Source organism: Dermacentor variabilis, chromosome 2, assembly GCF_050947875.1.
Source record: "Dermacentor variabilis isolate Ectoservices chromosome 2, ASM5094787v1, whole genome shotgun sequence".
NCBI lineage: Eukaryota > Metazoa > Arthropoda > Arachnida > Ixodida > Ixodidae > Dermacentor > Dermacentor variabilis.
The window spans coordinates 73,812,505-73,833,023 of NC_134569.1; the positions used below are offsets into that span (position 1 = coordinate 73,812,505).

The 20,519-nt window shown below is 47.3% G+C and overlaps 2 protein-coding genes across 3 annotated transcripts in view; one reads left to right on the plus strand and one right to left on the minus strand.

Moving 5' to 3' along the window:
- Svil (Supervillin) overlaps window positions 1-19,547 on the minus strand; it is a 360,495-nt gene extending 340,948 nt beyond the window's left edge. For both annotated transcript variants that reach the window (XM_075680927.1, XM_075680923.1), the window contains exon 1: window positions 19,396-19,547. The gene's annotated coding sequence lies outside the window, so the exon portion shown is untranslated. The remainder of the gene's footprint in view (window positions 1-19,395) is intronic.
- Window positions 1-20,519, plus strand: part of LOC142572088 (uncharacterized) — a 159,306-nt gene that overhangs the window by 93,802 nt on the left and 44,985 nt on the right. The window lies entirely within an intron of this gene.

The following is a 20,519-nucleotide window of genomic DNA, read 5'->3' on the forward strand; positions in this document are numbered from 1 at the left end:
GATCTTTGAATGCTGTCGCGTTCCAATTTTAAAGGCGAAGCTTAAGCGTCCTCCAAGCTTCTTTTTCCGTGCGTAACGTTTTCTTGTTTTATTCCTGACGAGTGAAATATTTTATGGCGGTTTCTGAAACTGTAGGTTAGAAAACAAAGCTCAGCGGTGAAATAAAATAAAAAAGAAACGCAGTGGCTTGTGAATTCAGAACGAATCAAAAGATGACATGACCTGTCAGATCCCTTCTAGCAATCCTATTTGGAAAAAGCAAACACAAATTTTTTTTTCTCTTGTCCATTGCAACTGTACCTTACCAGTTGTGCAATTATGGAATGAGCACTCTGCGTGCAGTTGCGCAATTGCAAGAGAGAACGCATACAAGATATATATTTCACGTGGAGGTTTGCAAATGCCATTCAAGGCGCCAATTGCAATCAGGTACTTTCGAATGAAAACCTACATAAGTTGTCACGTGGAGCCAAATTCGGGAAATTCGAACCTTCTTACCCAATAATTTTATAAAGCTTAATATACAGGTTGCCCCACATAACTTGAGCCAAAGTTTTAAACATAAAAGGCACTCCGGACGTGAGTTGAACCGTATGCATAATGTTGGCACTGGCCTAGAGTAACTCAGGCTATTCTTTATTTTCCCCTTAATTATTTATGTTTAATTATTCAACTCTTTAAGTATTGGCTGCAGACTGACGCAAAGGTGATGCGCAAAGTTGTAGAGCACCTTGAGAAACTTCTCAGTAAGTTGTTTCCTACACAATATATCTCATGTAGTCCTTTCTTGTGCGTTCCAAAGAAATCCTGCGTAATATGAAAAATAACACATGACGGGGCGATTCCGCACTGTTATTGTGCTGCTCTCAAGCGTGCGATGTATGAACAAGGTCGGATGCAGCGAGACTGGCCCGCGACAGGGCGTTATGCCTGGTGTAGGAATCTGGGCATGCGGCTCTTATCGCATGACGGTGCAAATGCATGCTGCTGGCCGAGCGTTGCCGAAGCGATAAAGCATCTAAGGAGACGAAAGAGAACAAGAACACAGCTTTATTTTTTGATGCTTGAAATGGGCAAGAGCAACCAGCACCATGATGAATACCCTTCCGCCCCCAACCTATTTCTCTATTTTCGTCCTGCCTGTAATCTCCATTTTTCTATGTAGGCAGGGCTCCGGAACGGGGGGGGGGGGGTCAGTGGGCCCCCCCCCTCCAATCAGCCGTGGGGCTAGCGACTCCTTTGACTAGTTAAAGGGTGCTCCATTGCTTCAACGAACGAAATAAAATTTTCTGGAAGCTTGTGACTTCCCAGACTCTCGTTGTCGCTGCTTTTTCTGCGTGGAGAGCGTTGCCTGTTTTCGTCTGGTTCAACGTATCTCGCATCCTGAAGTGGTTCTCGAGGAGGGGAAGGCTGTCGCTCTGCACTGAGCTTCGTCAGTTGGTTGTTGAAAAAGCTTAGCAGGGTTGTGCGCGACAAGTTCGATTTCGTTAAGATGCGCTTTCCTAAAGGAGTGGGCATGTACTTGGAGAACTCAACAGACCCTGCGAATATCGCACCTGCATGGTCAGTTCTGGCCTCCTCAAGATCCGAATGAGGTGACAGTTTGTTATAATTTGAAGAAGGTATGACATGTCTTACATATATCGTACGTAAGTTAACCCGCAATCCGCGGGTTTTCGAAGCAGTGCCGAGCACCACAATTAATCGCACATTAAATAAATCACGCTTCATTTGTTTTATTAATAAAGGATTCTATTATAAAAACAGTTTGTATATATATATATATATATATATATATATATATATATATATATATATATATATATATATATATATATATATAATTTGTTTTTGCTGTTGCTGTTGCACAATACTACTGCACGAATGCGCCCTTCTGTGCAATAAGCTGAAAACACCCATGCACCGGTATAGGAAAGCACCAAAAGGTGGAATGGGGGCGAATCAGACCGAAGTCCGCTCCCTTTTTACGTTCCCTGCATGCGCGCCTCGTTGTCTTCAACAGCGCATAAACTAGCCGCAGTTTTCACCTCACCTTGCCCTAGCCCCCATGCAGTAAGCAAACACATCTCAAGCCGGCATCTAAACGTGCCTCACGAGACAAAAAAAAAAAAAAAAAAAGAAGAAATACACTGGCTGGCTGGCTTCGCCACAGTGTATCGACTGCTATTACGACCGCGAAGAACGGCGCTGCGGCGATTCAGAGCTCCCAGCCACGAACCGCGATTAGTACGCGAAATGCCCAACGAAAAAGGACGCGGCCCCAAAACTTCTTTCTCATCGCAGCCTTTCTGTCTACAGCAGCGGCGGCATCCTGCGTAGCAGGCGATGCCTATCGTCGCGCTTGCGCGTCGTAATAGGCGCTTGATAAGTGCGTTCACGCTTTCGGCCGGCGATGAGAGGCGCATCGTGACTCTGGCCGGGCGCTCACTCAACGCCGCGGCAGAAGGCGGCCCGGCCCGCCTGCTTCGCCCTTGCGACTCCCGAGCGAGGCACGCCTGTGCGCTTCTGCTGCATGCGTCGCCGGCATTTGGTCGCGGATAATTAGCCTCCACGGCACACAAGGTCAGTCCTCTTCAATTACTCTGGACGCCGCCGCTGCGGCATCGGGCCTCGCGGACGGTGTTCACGCGATCTCGCGCGCGTGCGCACATGACACTCGGTGCCGCGGAGTGGATGCTGGAGAGAACTTGAAAACGCTGCATGCATTACGCGGCTTCTCTGGCCGTTCAAACGCCTCTCGTCACCCGTTTTCGGGTTTGCGCTTGCCCTCGTCAGTCAGTGCTCGCGTAACGTGATACTCGCAGGGTTGAGCTCCTCCGTTATACACGGGCGTGCGCCGCCTCGTAAGCGATCGATAACAGGTGTGCACCGAATGTATGTATATTTTTTTTCTTTTGCAGCGAACAGTTAATGATTCACTCTAGACCAGAGCTGTCCAGACATGCTTCTTATACAATAATAAATGATCACAATCAGGTCGTCACGACTGCCATGAAACGGGATGTAAGCGCTCGAAGAAAAAGAATGCCGCACAACCGACACCGAACCAGAAACGTTGCCCTCTGGAAGGTGAAAACTGACGCTCCGGTGAACTGCGCCACGAGAAGAGCTTTTTTTTAAAATGTTTAATAGATCTTACGCGACAAGTTCAAGGCAGCGCTCGCAGCAATTAAAATCACGTCGTTTTTGCGAAAATACCTAAAAGCCCAATCAAGCATAGGCGCATCCAACAACACCGACAAGAATGCCGGCTACTCTTCAGCCGCGTAGAGGCTCCCTATATGCAGGGTGCGCCCTCCCGGAACAACAGTCTAAATGTTCTCCACCTTTTAGCATGCCTGTCATACAGACCCTGTCGAGATAGGGTGGCCTGTTATTTCGTGAAGTCGTTTTTATACACTTCCGCTTCGACAATCACATACACGCACAACATGCGTACATGCATTCACACACGAATATTAAAACAGACAATTTGCGAATGTTTACGATACTATGGAGAATTCAACCGCTCTCTGCCCGACCTTTCTGCATGCTCAGATGCCCCAGAAAACGACAACTACACTGCTCTTTTTTTCCCCTACCGCACCGCGTGATTTGTCGCTCAACACAGGCGGCTGAGCACTGTGGACAAGGTCACGTATAAATCTCTCGCAAGAAGAAAAGAAAGTGACCGAATAAAAATCGGGCTCGATCTCGGGAAAAGGTGCAAGCATAAAAATCGGGAACGAATGAACGAAACGTGTCTACGGACCCTCCGCTCTAGCTGCTCGACACGCCCCCGACCGGGAGCCCCGTTGTAAGCAAAGTGGACCAGCCCTCGTCCACAGCGGACCCGGACCCGAAGAAAGGGGGCACGCACGCGACGCCGCTTCCCGCCGCCGGCACCACAATGGGCTCTTTCTGAAGCCTGATCAACTGTGGTCACGGCTCCGCTTCGGCGCACCGAACGGAAGGCCGCCGTATAGCGGCGCGCGCTGGGAAATGGCGGCCGTGGTACGGGGGCTACGACGACGCCTGTGTGCGTACACACACCAAGCGAGGCCACGGCTAGAGGAGGCACGCACAATGACAGTCATTGTCCTTGCCCCGACAGCCAGGAGCCGGAGGGGCCACACGCTCTCTCGAAGGCGCAGCGCAGAGATTGGGCCGCGGCCGATCAGTGGTCGCTAAAGTCCCTTCTGCAGTGCCTAGGACGAGACGGCGATTTGACAGGATATTGAATCAACCGGAATTTTCTATCCCTTCCATTCTCGCCCCCTGTCAAGGTTTGGGATTTGTTGAGGCTGAAGAATTTGGGACATAATCTGGGTGTCATGGCAATCTGCCGGTGACGGTCCAGTTCCCGCTTGATGAAGCCCCTGGAAATGTTTCCAAGAATGGAGTTCCGGTAAACGTCATCCGGAGAATCGGCCAACGCTCGACCGTGTTACATCAAGCGTTCGACGTCCGTTCGCGAAGACAGATCTTGCAGACGCGCCGGTCACGCGCACGCGGAAGTTTAACGGTAAAAGTGTGAATGAGATAGGTCGAACAAGCAGCCCAACTTTACAAAAGAAGTTTAAGAATACGAAACTTACATCTCGAAGATTGGTCCACACCAAATAAACCTCTTTTTGCCGCTCCTCAGTAACAGCTGCCTCCTTTTCTCGGAACAGCTAGGACTTCCATCTATATTTTCGGTTAATTTCTGCTGTGTTGAACGAAGTCCCTCATAATAATTTTTTTCATTGTGTGTTACCGCCAGAGTTCTTCACGAACGTCTGTGGTCATCAATTCAGAAGCGAATAGGGAAAAAAACTGAATGAATCAAATATAAGTGAGCGCAAAAGCACGTGCACGGGCTTGTGACTTGAAATTCTACCCTACTATCTACCCTGCTTGGTGAACAGGAACTTGTCACCTAAGGTATCAGCTCTGATACCAGGGACCAGAAAAACAACGAAAGCGAGCTCCTCAATCTAATCTCGAAGGAACTGACAGATGTAACTTCAAGTAGAACTATCATTGGAATCCGTAACAGGCAGCCAATAAGTATTAAGTTGGGATTGACCGATAATCATCTGCGTCATTCCTAACCTTATACAGTACGTAACTGTTCTCCCCGCGGACGTTTTCAAGAAAAAGTGGCGCTTAAACAGCACAGAGAAATGAGGGACTAAGAAAATAAAAACGAGAACTTCCGGCAGAACCAATCTCACGATGAATATCGACATTAATGCGACTACAGCAGTGAATCAAATGTAGCGACCCCCGTGCTGCCGCCGCCGAAACGCGTCATGCATGACGCGTGTGCTGCAGCCGGGCTCCACTCTGGACACGCCACTCCATTCAGCGGCGCGTCCGCGAAGTCCGCCTGCTTTTGCGTGGCTTCCCAGATTGCACCGGTGGTGCGCCGGTGCGGGTTAACGCTGGGAATTAATAACCCAATGCCGAAATAACCGAATCGCAAAAAAAAAAGAAAAATTCGGCAACTAAATGTCAACCTTTCGGTCCGCGAGCGGCGTTATATATAGCGACTGAATAATGAGCTCACCAGACTTTCAACGCGCTCTCTTTGAAGCGCACAGTACGTGTAAGGCGTTGACGCATCACGTATCAATTTAATGATATTGCGTCGCTAAGTTCATCGCCACTATAGATTAAAGAAACCGTGGATATCATTAAATTGATATCCAGGGATATGAAAAGAGGTGACTGAACTCGCTCTGACATCATATATATATATATATATATATATATATATATATATATATATATATATATGGCGGAGAACGAACACAGCCAGATTAGGCTTTACAGATATGTTCCGTAATCGTCGACCGGAAAGCTTTAAGAGGAGTGTGCAATTATTACTGCGTTAACCGTTTTCGTTAAGGTCCCTTACACAGGGTGTTTCAGAGAACACGTTCAAAAATCTTTAAAACATTGCCGTCGCAGATAACGCAATTCTGGCCCATGAACTGGTCTACTCGGAGAGGCGAACGTTAGTTGCACAAGAAATTTAAATGCATAATTGACTAATTCACAACAATTCACTAATTAAGCGTACAACCAATGACCTTAAGGCCCATATTGCAATTTAGAAATTCTAGCGGGGGAAACTTCAAGGCATATCCACTTGAATAGTGTGTGGGTGGCACCATCTACGAGACATGTGCTGTCAAGCTTACGGTCAAAATGCGCTGTCGTTCCACTTACTTTCGTAACATTGCGGTGTTTCAGGTATTCAAGCACAAAAGTAACCAGAAAGCTAATGAGTCTCTCCGCAAAGTTGAGGAACTGAATACATCGAAACTGATGTCATCCTGTGAATTCGTTCCCAGTGGATCCGCCGTGCGAATGCCCCAGCTAGCATTTGTATATTGCAATATGTGCCATTAGGTAAATAGTTAGAAACTTAATTAGTGAATTTTGTTAATTAGTCGAGTATGCATTTCAATTTTTTACTCAAGTAATGTCCGCCTCCTCGAGTAGACCAGGTCATTAACTAGAATTGTGCTATCAGTCACAGGCAACGTTTAAGAATTCTTGAAAGTGTTCGCTGAAACACTCCGTATTTTTCGATTCGTTCACACCTACAGGCAAAATTTGAATGTGAACAGGACATACATTTCCTGGCGTGATTAGTAGCATTGCGTAATTGCTCCTCATCCTTTCTTTCTTTTTCCTTTCTTGATCAAATGGAAATCTTGCTTGATTGTTTCCTTTTGTTTTTCGCGCAGCCCATCGTCTAAGGGCGTTATAATAACGTGCGTAAACCAAAAACGCTCCAGTGATTTCAATTCTGCTCAGCTGTGAAAAGAAAAAAAAACATTTGCATTGTTTGTTTGACCGACCGCTGACACGTCCGCCTTTTCGTTGTTCTCATGTCCTTCTCGCTCAAATCACCGCTCTTCGAGCACTATGCTCCGACACGCATGACTCTTCGTGCTACAGAAAGGTACACGCGAGACTCGCTAGAATTGAGGGAGAAAGGCTAGCAGAGAAAACGCTCTAGAGTTAAGCGAAAAGCTGCCATTTCCGTGCGCGCGAGAGAACCGAGAACGTCTGGGCAGAGCAGGCCTCGGATACAGAGAGGGACAACAAAAGACGTCGTATCCAGACGACAACGCAACTCGTAACGTGGGAAACGCGTTGCACGGCCGCCAGAAGATTAAACAAAAAAAAAAGACTAAATAAGTTGAAGACAGAAGTGCGAGCGCCTATTAAGCACTCCGGCCGGGCCTTCGCTGAGATGACACCCCGTTCTTGTGTTTTCGCTTTGTCAGCAGCTCCAGGTAAAGTGAAGACGGTTAGAGCGAGTGGAAAGAGAGAGAGAGAGAAGTAAATGAAACAGAGCTGCGCCGAACGCTAGAGCAGACGCGTTCACGCTTACTGCACGCCAGATTAAAGAGTTCTGTCACCTCCGGCGCCGTCTCGACCATTGGTCAGCCCACTAGACAGAGAGAGGCCTGGTGGTCAGCTTGTCGGATGGCCTCGAAGTCTCCTCGCCCGACAAGGAAACAAATGAGAGAGAAAGAAGGAAAAATACTGTCGCGGCAATCAAGGAGTGACGTAAGAGGAGCACTTCGGTAGTTCGCGCTGAGAGCGCACGCTTGGGGTTCGCCGGCTGCGGCCGACGGCATGCGTGATCTATGACGGTTTCGCTGGAAGCGCCGCGAGGCTCTCGAGAAAGGGGAGAAGCAAAAAGAAACACTCCTCCTTCCCCTTCAGGGTACTATACGCGCCTTCTTCTTTTTCCCAGCCTCCCTCCCACCTCCGCAAACCCCACTGGTTCTTCCCCGTTGCGAAGATGCTCGGAACGACGTCGACGTCGGCGACGACGAAGCCGACGCGAAAGGGTCGCTGACCCGCGGCGAGAAAAAAAGAGAAAAGAAAAAAACGCTTCCGTCTGCGCGGCTCTGTGTCTCACGTGCGCCAGTCGTGGAAGCCAGAGTTGGCGTCAGTCAGGGAGTCACTTCACAAAGCAGTTCGCACGTGAAACAACGGCCCGCTGGTTGAGTAACATCCGTGCACTGGCCAGTCACGATGTAGCCTCCGACACGATGGCCTAGTTAGGATGCGAGTCGTTCTTACGGGGAGAGAAAAAGCAGTTCTGTCGTTTAAACACAAGTAACAATGAGGCGGAATAACTCGTATGCGGGGAAGCCTCGTGAGCTTCCGGAGCAACATAACATTTGATGCAAAGAACAAATTAGGAAGAAAAAAGATTCTGTAGCTGACGGTTCTGACAGATATATCGCGTTATAGCTAAAGCTCGCCTGACAGAGACGCAACTTGTGAGGCCTTCCGATTAATTTGGACCATCTGAGATAATGCTAAGGATATTGATAATCGCCACAAATGTTTTCATTTCGGGTTCCCGCAGGTATAAATGCGGCCGCCGCGGCTCGCAATTAAACTGGCAATGTACTGTACTGCAGAGGAACGTCGCGTATATCCACTGGTTCATCGTGGCGGGTTACATATCCTTAGTGACGTCGTCCCATGTTTCTTCGCCTGCTTATGTCGTCTTTGTTCTTGCGGCAAACATATCCTTCAGCAATTGCAGTCAGTATACTGCAGCACACTGCTACCGCACTCCCGCTAAAGCACAAACTGCACCACACTGCGTATGGCAGGATCGTGTCCTCGTCTACGTAAACTCGATACGAGCGGGTAGAGCCAGAAGTCGAGCTGACTCGGCCCGGCCCTACCGCGTTTACATGCGTCCTGTCAAATGGTAGTGAATCGACCGATCTCTTGCAGGCCGGTTGACGGAATTCTACTTGACGCACGCTAGGCCCGACTCGCCAGCTTCCGCACGAACCTGACTAGCGGATTTCGTCCCTACCAGCCCATTCCACTCGACTTCATTTGGCTCGTGTAATCATAGCTCGTTGTACTTTACGTCGTCAATGACTTTGCGAATTCGGCCCGTCATGCGTGCTGCCTCCCAGCAACGGCCTTCCACAGTCTTGCACCGCTCTAGCTGCTGTCTTTTTGAGCGCAGGCTGGCGTTTCCGGGCCCGCTCCGAGACCGTTCCTCTTCTCTCTTACTCTATTTTCTTTAGCCGAAGAAGAGGCAAACCCCCAAGATATCTACAAATGAGTACCGCGTCGTACAGCGTTCGTCGGCGTCAAAAGGAGGAAACGCCGACGAAAACGCGCCGGGCCCCCACCGAGAGGTCCTAAAAGCGGGGAGGTGCTTCGCTCACATAAATGGCAGTTGCAAAGAAAAGGTCACGACAAGCTGTCTAGAAAAGGCAGGAGATTTGTATGCACTGGGCGCGCCTTTAAGGAACGACTGTGCTGCCTGCCCGACCACTGTTCTTTCATCCTTAGTTCTATAGGCGTGCACTCACTGAACAGGTTCGTATTTCAGGTACGTAACCGTAACCAGTCTGGGAGTCGCGATCAGTGTGGAAGATCTCGCCACGTATGCCTGTTATTTCTTTTCCTTTTACTTCTTCAGCCTTCCACTGTTTGAAAGAGGAGCGCTTCGTGAATATGACTCTCAGAAACTTCCTTTCGAGCGAATGTACAGGAGCTATATAATGTCGATCGCACATATTTCAACCAGTGAGTAAGCCATGAAGAAAGAAGAGCAGTGTAGAGCACGAGTCCGAGGCCGACTGCTGCTTTGCAGCGTATATGGCGCGTGCAGGTCGGCTAGCCCTAATGTTTCAGTGGTCTGTTTCAAAACGAACCCTACTTTGCCTACCTACCCGGGGTTTGGCCTGTCGTATCTCGCCGAGTATACTGGGCCGATCCCAGAGGACTTGTAATCAAAGGCAAGCGGACCTAGACACCAATGCTCCCCCCGCAACGGTATTTACGGGCTTTGTAACATGAGCTGATTCTGAAGGCAGCGCAATCAAAGGCGTGAGTGGGCCCATCCAGATAATTCTATTGCATTATAGTCGCTCGCATGTAGCATGCGGATGCACCTTCCTTGTTCTGCTTTCGGACTCTACGTCGATGTCATTTCGAGTATACATAGCTATAATCTGTCACACAGCCTAAAGGCGTAGAGAAGGAAAGAACGAAGAACAGCCGCGATGTTAAAGTGGAAGAGTTTCGAGACGAAGCACTCGCATAGTGGCATAGTGGCGATTTGTGGTTTACACATCCCAAATCGCGTTCGTATCGTTCAGTACGACCTTAAAGGATATTTACCGACGTTTCGTTTGGGATGTGCAACCATTCAACGAATGTGATACTCTGACGATCATTCGTTCAAGGAACAAAAAAATCAATTCATTCTTGTCTATTGCTTCAACACAATCCATGTCATCACAAGCACATAGCATGCGTATAACGTAAAAATGGCGTCTACGTAACACAATTTGTATCATCTACATTTATGTAACTCGGCATAACGTCAAAACATTTCTAATTATTGATGTACCGCGAGCTTTAGCCTTATTTGTATTGTTAGTTTGTTCAAGTTAGCTGTTATTATTTCCTTATATTCTAGTTGGCTTCGTTTTCCAGGTTATTCAAGCGTGATTTGGATTTTGCTTGTGTATTTCGCTTTGATGATGCGTCCTATTGATAAAATGTGAAACATCAATTGTTCTTGCCTTTTTGTTTAAGGTGGTTATTCAGGAACTGTTTGCGAAGTGCCAGTAAACACTATAGAAGGCTCTTTTCTACAGCCTATATGTAAGACTGTGAGAAATATATTGTGCTTTCTGTTTTGTTACTTTCTATTTAATTGCAAGCATGGCTCCGTACTTGGTAGCGAACTCCTATATAGCTGAAAGGTTTCGATTTACCTATGACCTTCCTTCATTAATTTAACAATTTAACGCTGCCGGCAAGCCGGCGACATAATGTACTTACTTGTAGCCAGTATTTTTAATTAATTAATTAATTAATTAATTAATTAATTAATTTAATGCCATTAACGCATGCATTTATATACAATTTAAAAAGCTTTGCGCCCACGGATTCCCACAGTGCGCGGGACCCGCATAACTTTTTCCCCTTGTCTTGCCCCTAGCTCTGTCCGGCCGGCAGCTTGGTTTATTTGTGGCTACTACACTTCACTGATGGTTTCTGCTGCTTCACTTACATGGTCCAGATCGGTGACTCAGTTCCAACGTAGAAGCACTCCCCGCCAATCCCTGTCAGAGAACTGTAGTGGGAGACTTGGCTCGACGCCGACGCACATATGAAACATACACAGACGCACTATAACCTTCCTGTGGCTAAGTGTAACTTCTTAATAGCCTATATTAATATGCACTCTTCGACAGCACACGACAAGGTTCGACTAAACCTTTTGAGAGAGATAAGTGTTCGCACAAGGGGGGAAGCGAATATACTAACGTTAAATTTTAAACCTTGATACACATCGGAATTAATCAGGTGTACTGATTTACACGCTCATAGGTGAACTTGTTTGTTTATTGATGACTGGCGCTAAATCGCAGTCTGCTAGAGTAAAATGACACTCAGAGAAAGAACGACAGCGGGGCCTATCACAACCACAAGAAGCGTAAATAATTACTGACGTTTTCTTCCTACGAGCTAGCAGTCCACGAATGGACACACACCTGAGTGAACGACCGAGAAATCTTTTCCACGATGATGCACGTGCGCACAGCGATAAACACGCCTCTTCATACAAAAGCAACAGACATGCAACAGTTCATTCGCACTACCGAGAACGAGGCTTATCAGAATCAGGCTTTCGCGCCTTTAACATCGTGCCGCCATCCCTTAAACGGCCGGGTTAGGACAAGGCAACAACCTTGTTTCCTTGAACCCAGCGCCGCACCCTAGCTGTTAGTGCTCTATAGTTTGTTTAGACCCTGCCTTTGAAATGGATGTCGACGACACTTGAAGGGCTGGCGCCTTCCCGCGAATCAGAAACTTCCTGCCAACATTCGTTAGTCGTTTCCCTCTCCGACATCTGACAAAGGGACTACGAAGTCGTGAAAAGAGACGGAGAGAGGGGGGGGGGGGGGGCAAGCAAGACGGAGCACCACTCGAAGCACGAGGTGTCGTCTGCTGCCCTCCGTGGCGCCGGAGAGCAAGCGGATGACGCCGATCTGACCAAGTCTCGTGACGTCACCTGCAGTGGCGTCTACGTCCGCACGTCATGCACAACGCCCCTCCGTGCACCTTTCTTTCGTGTATCGAGCGTACACGTATACATGCGGCTGAAGCACCGGCGCCAAAGCGGAAAGGGGAAGGGCGGGGGTCGCCGAGCGTCTAGGCCTATTTCTGTGGGCCATCCTTTTTTTTTATTTTTCTTCCTTTTGCCGAAGTTGCACCAGCCCGGCGAAAACCTTCCACGGCGAAAGTAGAAAGAAAGAAAGCATCGTTAGAGAGAACGCCCAAAGACGCGATGAGCTTCCTTCCTCCCACATGGCACTTGGAAGGCCGCCCATCGTTTCGCGCACGCTATACGGAAGAAGCACTCGACAAAGAAAATCGCAAGGTGCACCCGTACACTGAATATGGGAGGGCGCGATCACTTCGTGATTGCTTAGTGTGGTGCGGGAAAACAGAATGATACGGCAGGCTCTTCGGAGCGCACGCAGCGTATACCCTGAGAAATAGGTACCGAGATGGGCTCGAGGTGAGGAGGCATCGGAGCAGGGTTTATATGCAGTGCAAAGAAAGGCCGACACTCAGGGCACGCAGAACCTTTCATAAAATGAGGAGGGAGGAGGGGATGTGTGATTCGATAAAATTTAGAATTATGCAAGGTAAGTGTATACGTAGCGTAACTTTATGGCCAGTAAGTTTAAGTCAGCTATAATTAAATCAATGTTAATTTGTGATTTCTCGTGAGTTGTATCCGTGGAAACTGACCAAATCCACAAATATGTTTGTTCGTAAGCGCTCTCTGTCATTGGACGGCCGCCATCGCTAATGGTATGCCCTGCGTTACGATTGGCTGACACCTGCTCTTGCGTACATTTCTAGCGTCAGAACTCTTTTACGAATACGGGCCCTGGCCACGAAGACATGGCCGGTCCTGCGCATGCTTAATACGAAGATCTGGAATGCCACTGTGGCAGGCTTGAGGAGCGAGATCGCAAGGAGAGCGTTGTTCTTACTTCCGACACCGATGTCGAAGTGTGCGAGGTTTAGTTTGGCAGATAAATCCGTTAGGTCGAGCCTGAACGAACGAACTAAACCAGCCACGTCGAGATGAAGCACGCTGAAACCGCTTGCACCTTTACTATTTCGTGCCTCATTCTTAGTCACTACTGCATCGAGGAACACCAAAAACAGAAAAGGAAGCTTAAAAAAATAAGGTAAAGAAAAAAGGTTTACATCGTTTAGACGTCACGCCGGAACGCCCTGGCGCGAAAAGATTTACCTCGCTTTTCTCGGACCTTGTCAGGCTTCAAGCCTAATACCGTTCCTAAGTATACCATGCAGGCGCGATGCCTGGCACGTTGCACAAAGTAAGCTCTTTCAGGCCGGAGAAAAGAAAAAGGCAGAAAAAAGAAACCCCATCGGTTTGATTTGGCAGCGCGCGCAGAAAGATTTTAGCCCGCAGCGAAAAATAAACGACGCGGAGTCGTCGAGTGCAAACGGTATACAGCCCCTGTAGTGGGCGAGAAAATTCTGAATCGCAAAGAGAGAGAAAGATAAAAAGATAAGAGACGCACGCAATTCTAAGCAAGCTTTGGGGGAAAAAAACAGACCCCAGGGCGAACGCACTGGATCTGGGACGAATGTGTGCGTCGGCTTTCCCAAGTTGCGTATACAAAAAGAAATCGACATGCAAACAAGGAAGGACCGGTAAAGCACGCTCCGTGACTGCGTTGTGCTTCAATCGCGGATATAGCCGCATTGCCACTCTTCTATTTTTCTCTTCCTCTCTTTCACAAGCGGTTAATGGTGCCGGCGGACCGGTATATATCTCCAAAGGAAGCGTGCGAAGTTCGACACCAAACGGGTCTATTTAGGACTGCACAAGTGGGAGTGAGCCGCTATAAAAAACGGGGTCCTATATATCACGCCCGTCGCGCGTCATCCTCCGCGTCTGAAATGGGCAGAACCAATTGAATAAACAGCGCGGTGCGTCTTTCACGGCTGACTCTGTAGGCGGCAATGGCATTGAACGCGTTTGTCATGCGGCGGGCTCTATTTGCTGCAGAAGAATATCGTTCATGTGCAGTATGTGGCCTGCTTAAACTTATGTCAAAAGCCAGAATCATGAAGTTAATCTCGAGCCCGTTATTTAATGCCGAATATATTCCCGCGCTTCCTTCGATGTCGAGCAAAAAAGAAGAAAAAAGAACGGACATCAAAAAAGGTAAACACATGCTCACGTGACCCACTGACCCAGATACCCGCAACTGTCGTAAATACGAACAAGATTACGTGCGCTATAACTTTCCAGAACCGACCTGATCAGAGCGACCACCCCATTCATAAATAACCATGCGGTTTCCGTAACTCGCGACAGAATTTGCCGCCGGCACCTCAGAAGAGCGATCGCCAAGATATTCACAGTTCTCTGCTTGCGCGCTTTTTTCGCCTTTGAATGCGTTTTGTCAACAAGGAGCACGCCAAAGTGTCTATTTACGTCGACGCTTTCTGTTGACGTGCGAATGAACCTTGCTCTCAATATCGACATCAGTGTTGAAGCAGAATAACTACGCTCATATAATAAGGCTCCCGATATAGCGAACCCTTTGCTGCCAAAGGCTCTGCGACCCGCATGTTTCGGCCGTAAAGCGCCCGCAACACTGTTGGACCGAGCACGAGCTTATACAGCTGTACGAACGGTGATCAAAAGGGTCGCAATCAAGGGGTCATGGTCGGCCTGAGATCGCAATCTTAATTTCTGCCGGACCGATACAAGAAGCTCGCGCTTCCTTTGTGCGCCTCAGCCGCCGGCACAATGGCTTCGCTCGTTGGTCCATGTGGAACGGTTAACCAGCGTGTGACTAGGGTACGTGTCGGGAGTTCATTAACCTCCAATAATAATCGTGCACTGCGAGTCACGATGAAGACATGTGCGCGCTTTGAGTGCACGTCAAGGAGGCTTCTATCTTGGCCTATCAATGGAAACCCATGCGCCATCGCCTGGCATCCAGTGAATGTATGTAGTGCTGCATTCATCTTCCAATAACTCGTTCTCAGTATCTTTGATGAAAGACATTTGCCGCTTGAGAAACATAAATCATACTTGGCACGCGGAAGCACCAAGTGGATGTCACTGCCTTGTAAGGAAGGGTCAAGAGAATAAATTGGCGTCCGATTATATGGTGCTACAGTGACGCTTCTGAACAGTGCGGTGATGGAACTAGATAAGCTGCGGCTATACTAGTATTGATTGAACATCCATTCGTAACACGTCGATCTGTAGAGCGGGTCAATGTTGATTGCAGCGAATGATATATGGTGAAGTCGTGCAACTGAAGAGGAGCTCACGATCCAGGTCATGAAAAGCTCTGAAATGGTGGGGCTATGTCGGAATCGGCGAGCTTTGTGCGGCTGATTTGTGTTTGTTACGATGGAACTCTCTGAAGATGGATAATCTTTGCCGGGAACTCGAGTTTTGTTGGCGGAATATCCGGTTACACGAACGCAATTAAATTTCTCGACTTTGAGGTTGCAATGGCTAATTGCGCATACTGCCTTCAGTAAAGATGAAGAAAAACATAAATATTTTCATCACTTCACACAATATTTTTTTCATTTCACGTTCTATAAATTTATATTAACGAATCATGTTACATGAAAAAGAAAAATATAGAAAAAAAATCTTTTACTACTGCGTGGGACGACGCAAAAATCGCCTGCAATTATTGGCACATGTAATGCTGGTATACAGCGCATAGATAATAGGCTTTCATTATCACTTTCGCGCATACGATATTCCCTGCACAACTACAAATGCGTGTGGCTATGGCGTTGGGCTGCTAAGCACGATGTCGTGGGATCGAATCCCGGCCACGGCGGCGGCATTTCGATGGGGACGAAATGCGAAAACCACCATGCACTTAGATTTAGGTGTACGTTAAAGAGCCCCAAATGGTCCACATTATTCCGGAGTCCCCCACTACGGCGTGCCTCATAATGAGATCGTCGTTTTGGCACGTAAAACCCCATAATCTTTAGAACTACAAACGCAGAGACCAAATAAAATGCAAATGACGCTATCACTGGTTTATATTGCTAAGTGAAATGCTGCACTTACGCTTGTTTCTTCGAGACGCATAGTCAAGCACCCCCCCCTCGAATCCAAAAGACTTGAACACTATATATATTTCTTTTTCCAATCGACCACGGCTTAGAGCACGGAGTTTGCGACATGGTGGAACACAAACCTTTATGGAATGGCGTTAAAGAATATTATGCTGAACGACTAAATTGCGCTAGTAACAAAACTGTGCACTTAACAGTATACAGAAGTGTGAAAAGAAGTTGTTAGCTAGTCGATAACACTTGAAGAATGGCCCCGTCGTTATAGCCAATGCATCTTCACAAGGGGGATTGTGGAGAATGATACCCGGATTGGGATACACTAAACACTCAAATAAAAGAAGGACCAGTGTGCTAGATAGACACTAATGAACTGTGCGGCGTAACCACCAGTCAGCAAGACAAGAGTAAAACACGCCGGTTTTGTCACAGTACTCCCAAACTAGAATTCGCCGGTCAGATTGATAGACCATTGTCAATGAGTGCTATAGAATGACTGCTATTGGTGTTTCAACTAAATTTGCTTAGCCAGCAATTAGTTTTCAGTGTCTTTATTTATTTACTTTCACCGTATTCAAAATATCGATAACGTTCGTCGATTGAGTTTGCAAAACGTTTCTTTGTTAGGTGGTAGATAAAGCATGTGATCACACGAGATGAGGGAGAGAAAGAAAGAAGAGAAGGAACGACGTGAATGTTAGCCAGAGTATAGAGTGGCTGGGTACCCTGTTGGACGAGACACGTAGAGCATCTGCGGTGACGAATAATTAGCGCTATATTACGAAGCTGTACATATTGCACCTGAACACAAGTGCACTTTTAGGTGTTTACAGCTGATGCGCGTTTCTGCTCTTCTACAAATGGTTTGTTCTGTGGAGAGATCTGAGGTAGACGATACATTGGCTGCTTTTTCTCCCTATTCAACAACAATAATAACAAAATTAAGAATGTTGACAAAGCGAAGAAATAAAAGGATTCGCTGCAACGAAGTAGATTTCAGCCAGTACCCAACTGGTGTTCACGCCGCTGCCTCATCGCGGAATACGCTTTACAGTCTTTTAACTTTTATTCAAGGAGTCCTCCATGTACTAACATAGGTGTAAGGTCCAGAGACCACAGTTCTGAAAATGTGCTTTTGCTTTTACCGTTGTGTGCCGCCTATGGCGAGAATAATTGTTTCTTGTTCAGTCCTTCGTGACCAGTAAGTGCATTATGTGGATCTCAACGGTTTGCAGCAGTTTTGTTAGTACAGACACCACCACGAGTGCCTAGGCGGAGCCGTTTCAAGGTTCCCAACGTCTTCTTTTATCTCATTTCCCACTAGAATCATGTCCTCACTGCAATAACGGTAACAGGGCTTTTGGCAAACTACACGCGGTGAGACGACACCTCAGCCCCAAAACAAACAAGTAATGCCACATGAAAAGAAAAGAAACGGGGCTCCCTCCTACAGCTATAAAGCTATACACTTTGAACCTCAGATTGGGTGTACAAAAAAGTCAAACAACAGCAAAATCAAATAGCCATGAATGTACAATTAAGGCGCAATGTCACTGCCCATACATATACTGTAAGTATGTTAAGTCAAACAGGACGGAGGTTCGCCGGAAAATGGAAACTTGAGGCAATGTTTCGAGAAGGTGACTTGTCTTTGTTAGGTCGAAGACAACTAATGCCCCTTGTCAAAACGTTGGCACCAGAGTTCAGATGCATGTCTTGTACCCCCACTGTTAAAGAGATAATTGTGTTAGAGCTCCATAGAATCGGCTCCCTGTCCTTCCTGATGAGTTTACGACTTAGTAACCCACTTCAGTAAATTAAATGTGTAAATATTTTCCCTGCCATAGTCAGCCGAGATTTTCCAAGCGCTCAACTCAGCACCGCATTTAAGCAATTAAGGGTTGTAAGAAGCGGCGGCGCTGATCGTCAGCTGTGGCAGGAGACAAACGCGCACCAATCTAACCTCGTTACAGTACGAGTGCATGTGTTCACGGACGTCATCTGCACTTACACAGTTCGACGAAGCGAATTTGCATGTTTCGCAACTAATGACTGGCCAGACAGCTCTGGCCGAAGCGACAGCGAGTCCCCATTGTGTCTTATCAGGCGTCAATACACTTGACCTGTGTTGCCACCGATACTGATTAGTGCGGAGCGCGGCAGCCAAAGGTTCGGCGTGGTAGAGGTAGCTCGCGGATGTTTAGGAAGGAGCGAGTCCTTGTAGAGATAAAAAAGAAGGACGAGTGAGGGTGCAGACGAAAATTCGGATGCTCAAGTGGTCGTTTCCTCTGGCTTTACTCTTTAACGGGCATCTTTCAGTTCCTAATTCCCGCTCAAAATTACAGAGCAAAACAATAATAGCTACAGAAGCACGCAGAGGAGGGATTGTCTTGTGCGCTTCCAACACTCTTCCCCGTTCTTTTTTGACGAGGGCAGTATTCAACATGAAGTAACGCCACCTTGACCACTTCTTTCATGTTCATTTCCTACACTTTTCGACACTCGATATTCAAACTGAATTCGTAACACTCATTTCAAGACTAGAAGTTACAATCGTAGCGACATCATGCAGGCATCTTCCATGCTTTCGAATGATTACGTGCACAAAAATTACGTGATTTCTGAATTACAATCTTACAGCGATGGTGATTTCGGCGCGAACGATCGTATACACTAATGTGCAACTCTAGCCGACATTGACTTTGCGACAGAATACATACACCTGTGTTGTAACTTTTTCCCGCCTTTTGATTTATTGCATCGTTTCGTGTAATATAACTTAAGTCCACCATAAAGCTACGACAACGAATCTCTCAACTGTCATTTAATGTACACGAAGGAACTTCGTTCGGAACATTGTCAAATAGTTTAAAAACTAATAGTTAAAATTGTGATGTGACAGCGTTTCTAATTATACAGCTTCTTATACCACGAAATGCAGTTCATACAAGAAGTCAGACAGCTTGAGGCGAAGGTCACGACCACCTATTCTTTCATAAAACAATTTCAACAACACCACCGTCAACACACGGTGTACATGCACATGTAGCCAGAAATTACGATGCTAAGAAAGTGAAATGACAGAACGTTCTCATTCTCTAAAACCAGCCTAACTCATTGGCGTCGAGCGCTTTCTAGCCGGCGAGATTACCGCGCCCACGTGCTGCCAGCGCCGAGTATCAGTGACAGCCGAATGAAGAGACTCACAACGAGAGGCAGAACAAGGCGTCCGAACAGACGAAACCGAAAGGCCTGCAACGGAGAGGTAGTCCAATCCGGGACGGCGGCAACACAAGGCGTCGGCCGACGTGCACAAGAAAATAGCCCGCTCTGTCCAGAGGCGCGGCACAAACTTAGCGGTACTCGAGCGAGCGCAGACATGAACGCCTGGCCAGGTGCACTCTCTCCACCAAGCCTTGAGAGGAAACGGTGCACGCAAAACAGGACATGGCGCAGATGGTGCCATCTGGCGATCAGTTCGAGTGACGCTTTGTAGGCCACTGCCGGGCCTCGCTGCGAGAAGCGCCGTGGGACATCGGGCACGCGTACGGGTCGCGCCATCTTGTGAGAGAGTTACACACCGCGGTTGCGTTCTCTCTACCCATTTTCTCACGGATGGCGCTCTCTGAAGCGCACGTTCAGCGTGGTTTCAGGTCAAAAGGTTTTTTGAAAAAGGTTGCATCAGGCAACGTTAATCGATAACCGGGAAATACCGCTCGCTCGCGGCATAGCTCCTTCCCTATCCCCCCCCCCCCCATCCCCTCCCAAACACCCACTGTGCTACACCTAAGGGATAGTACACCTAAGTATACTACGGAGACCACAGAGAAATCTAAAGTAAAAGCTTTTTCTTACAACAGCAACAACAACAGCGACGACGACGACGACGACAACAACAACAACAACAACAACAACAATAATAATAATAGCAATAATAGTCAATTATATTGCCGTCCCCAAGAACAACCTGCAGGTCTTAGTAATGGCGTACTCGAGAATTTGTATAATATACATACGTACATACATGCGGCGTCCGCCTCACAGTATTTGGCTGGGCACAAAAAATGGGCTCCTTCTGTCAAACAACTATGGCTTATTCTAGGTAGCAATAGGCAGACACTTGAAAAATACGAAGCAAAGCAGTGTTCTAAAAAACGTCGTGACACCAAGCATGGTAACTATTACATGGATTATAGGAAGGATATATTTAAATCAATAAACAGGAAGGAAAGGTACATATTTTAAACGATTGCGGTTTACGATATCACACACACACACACACACGTGGGTGTGTGTGTGTGTTATAGCGTCTGGCATATATGTTTTGTACC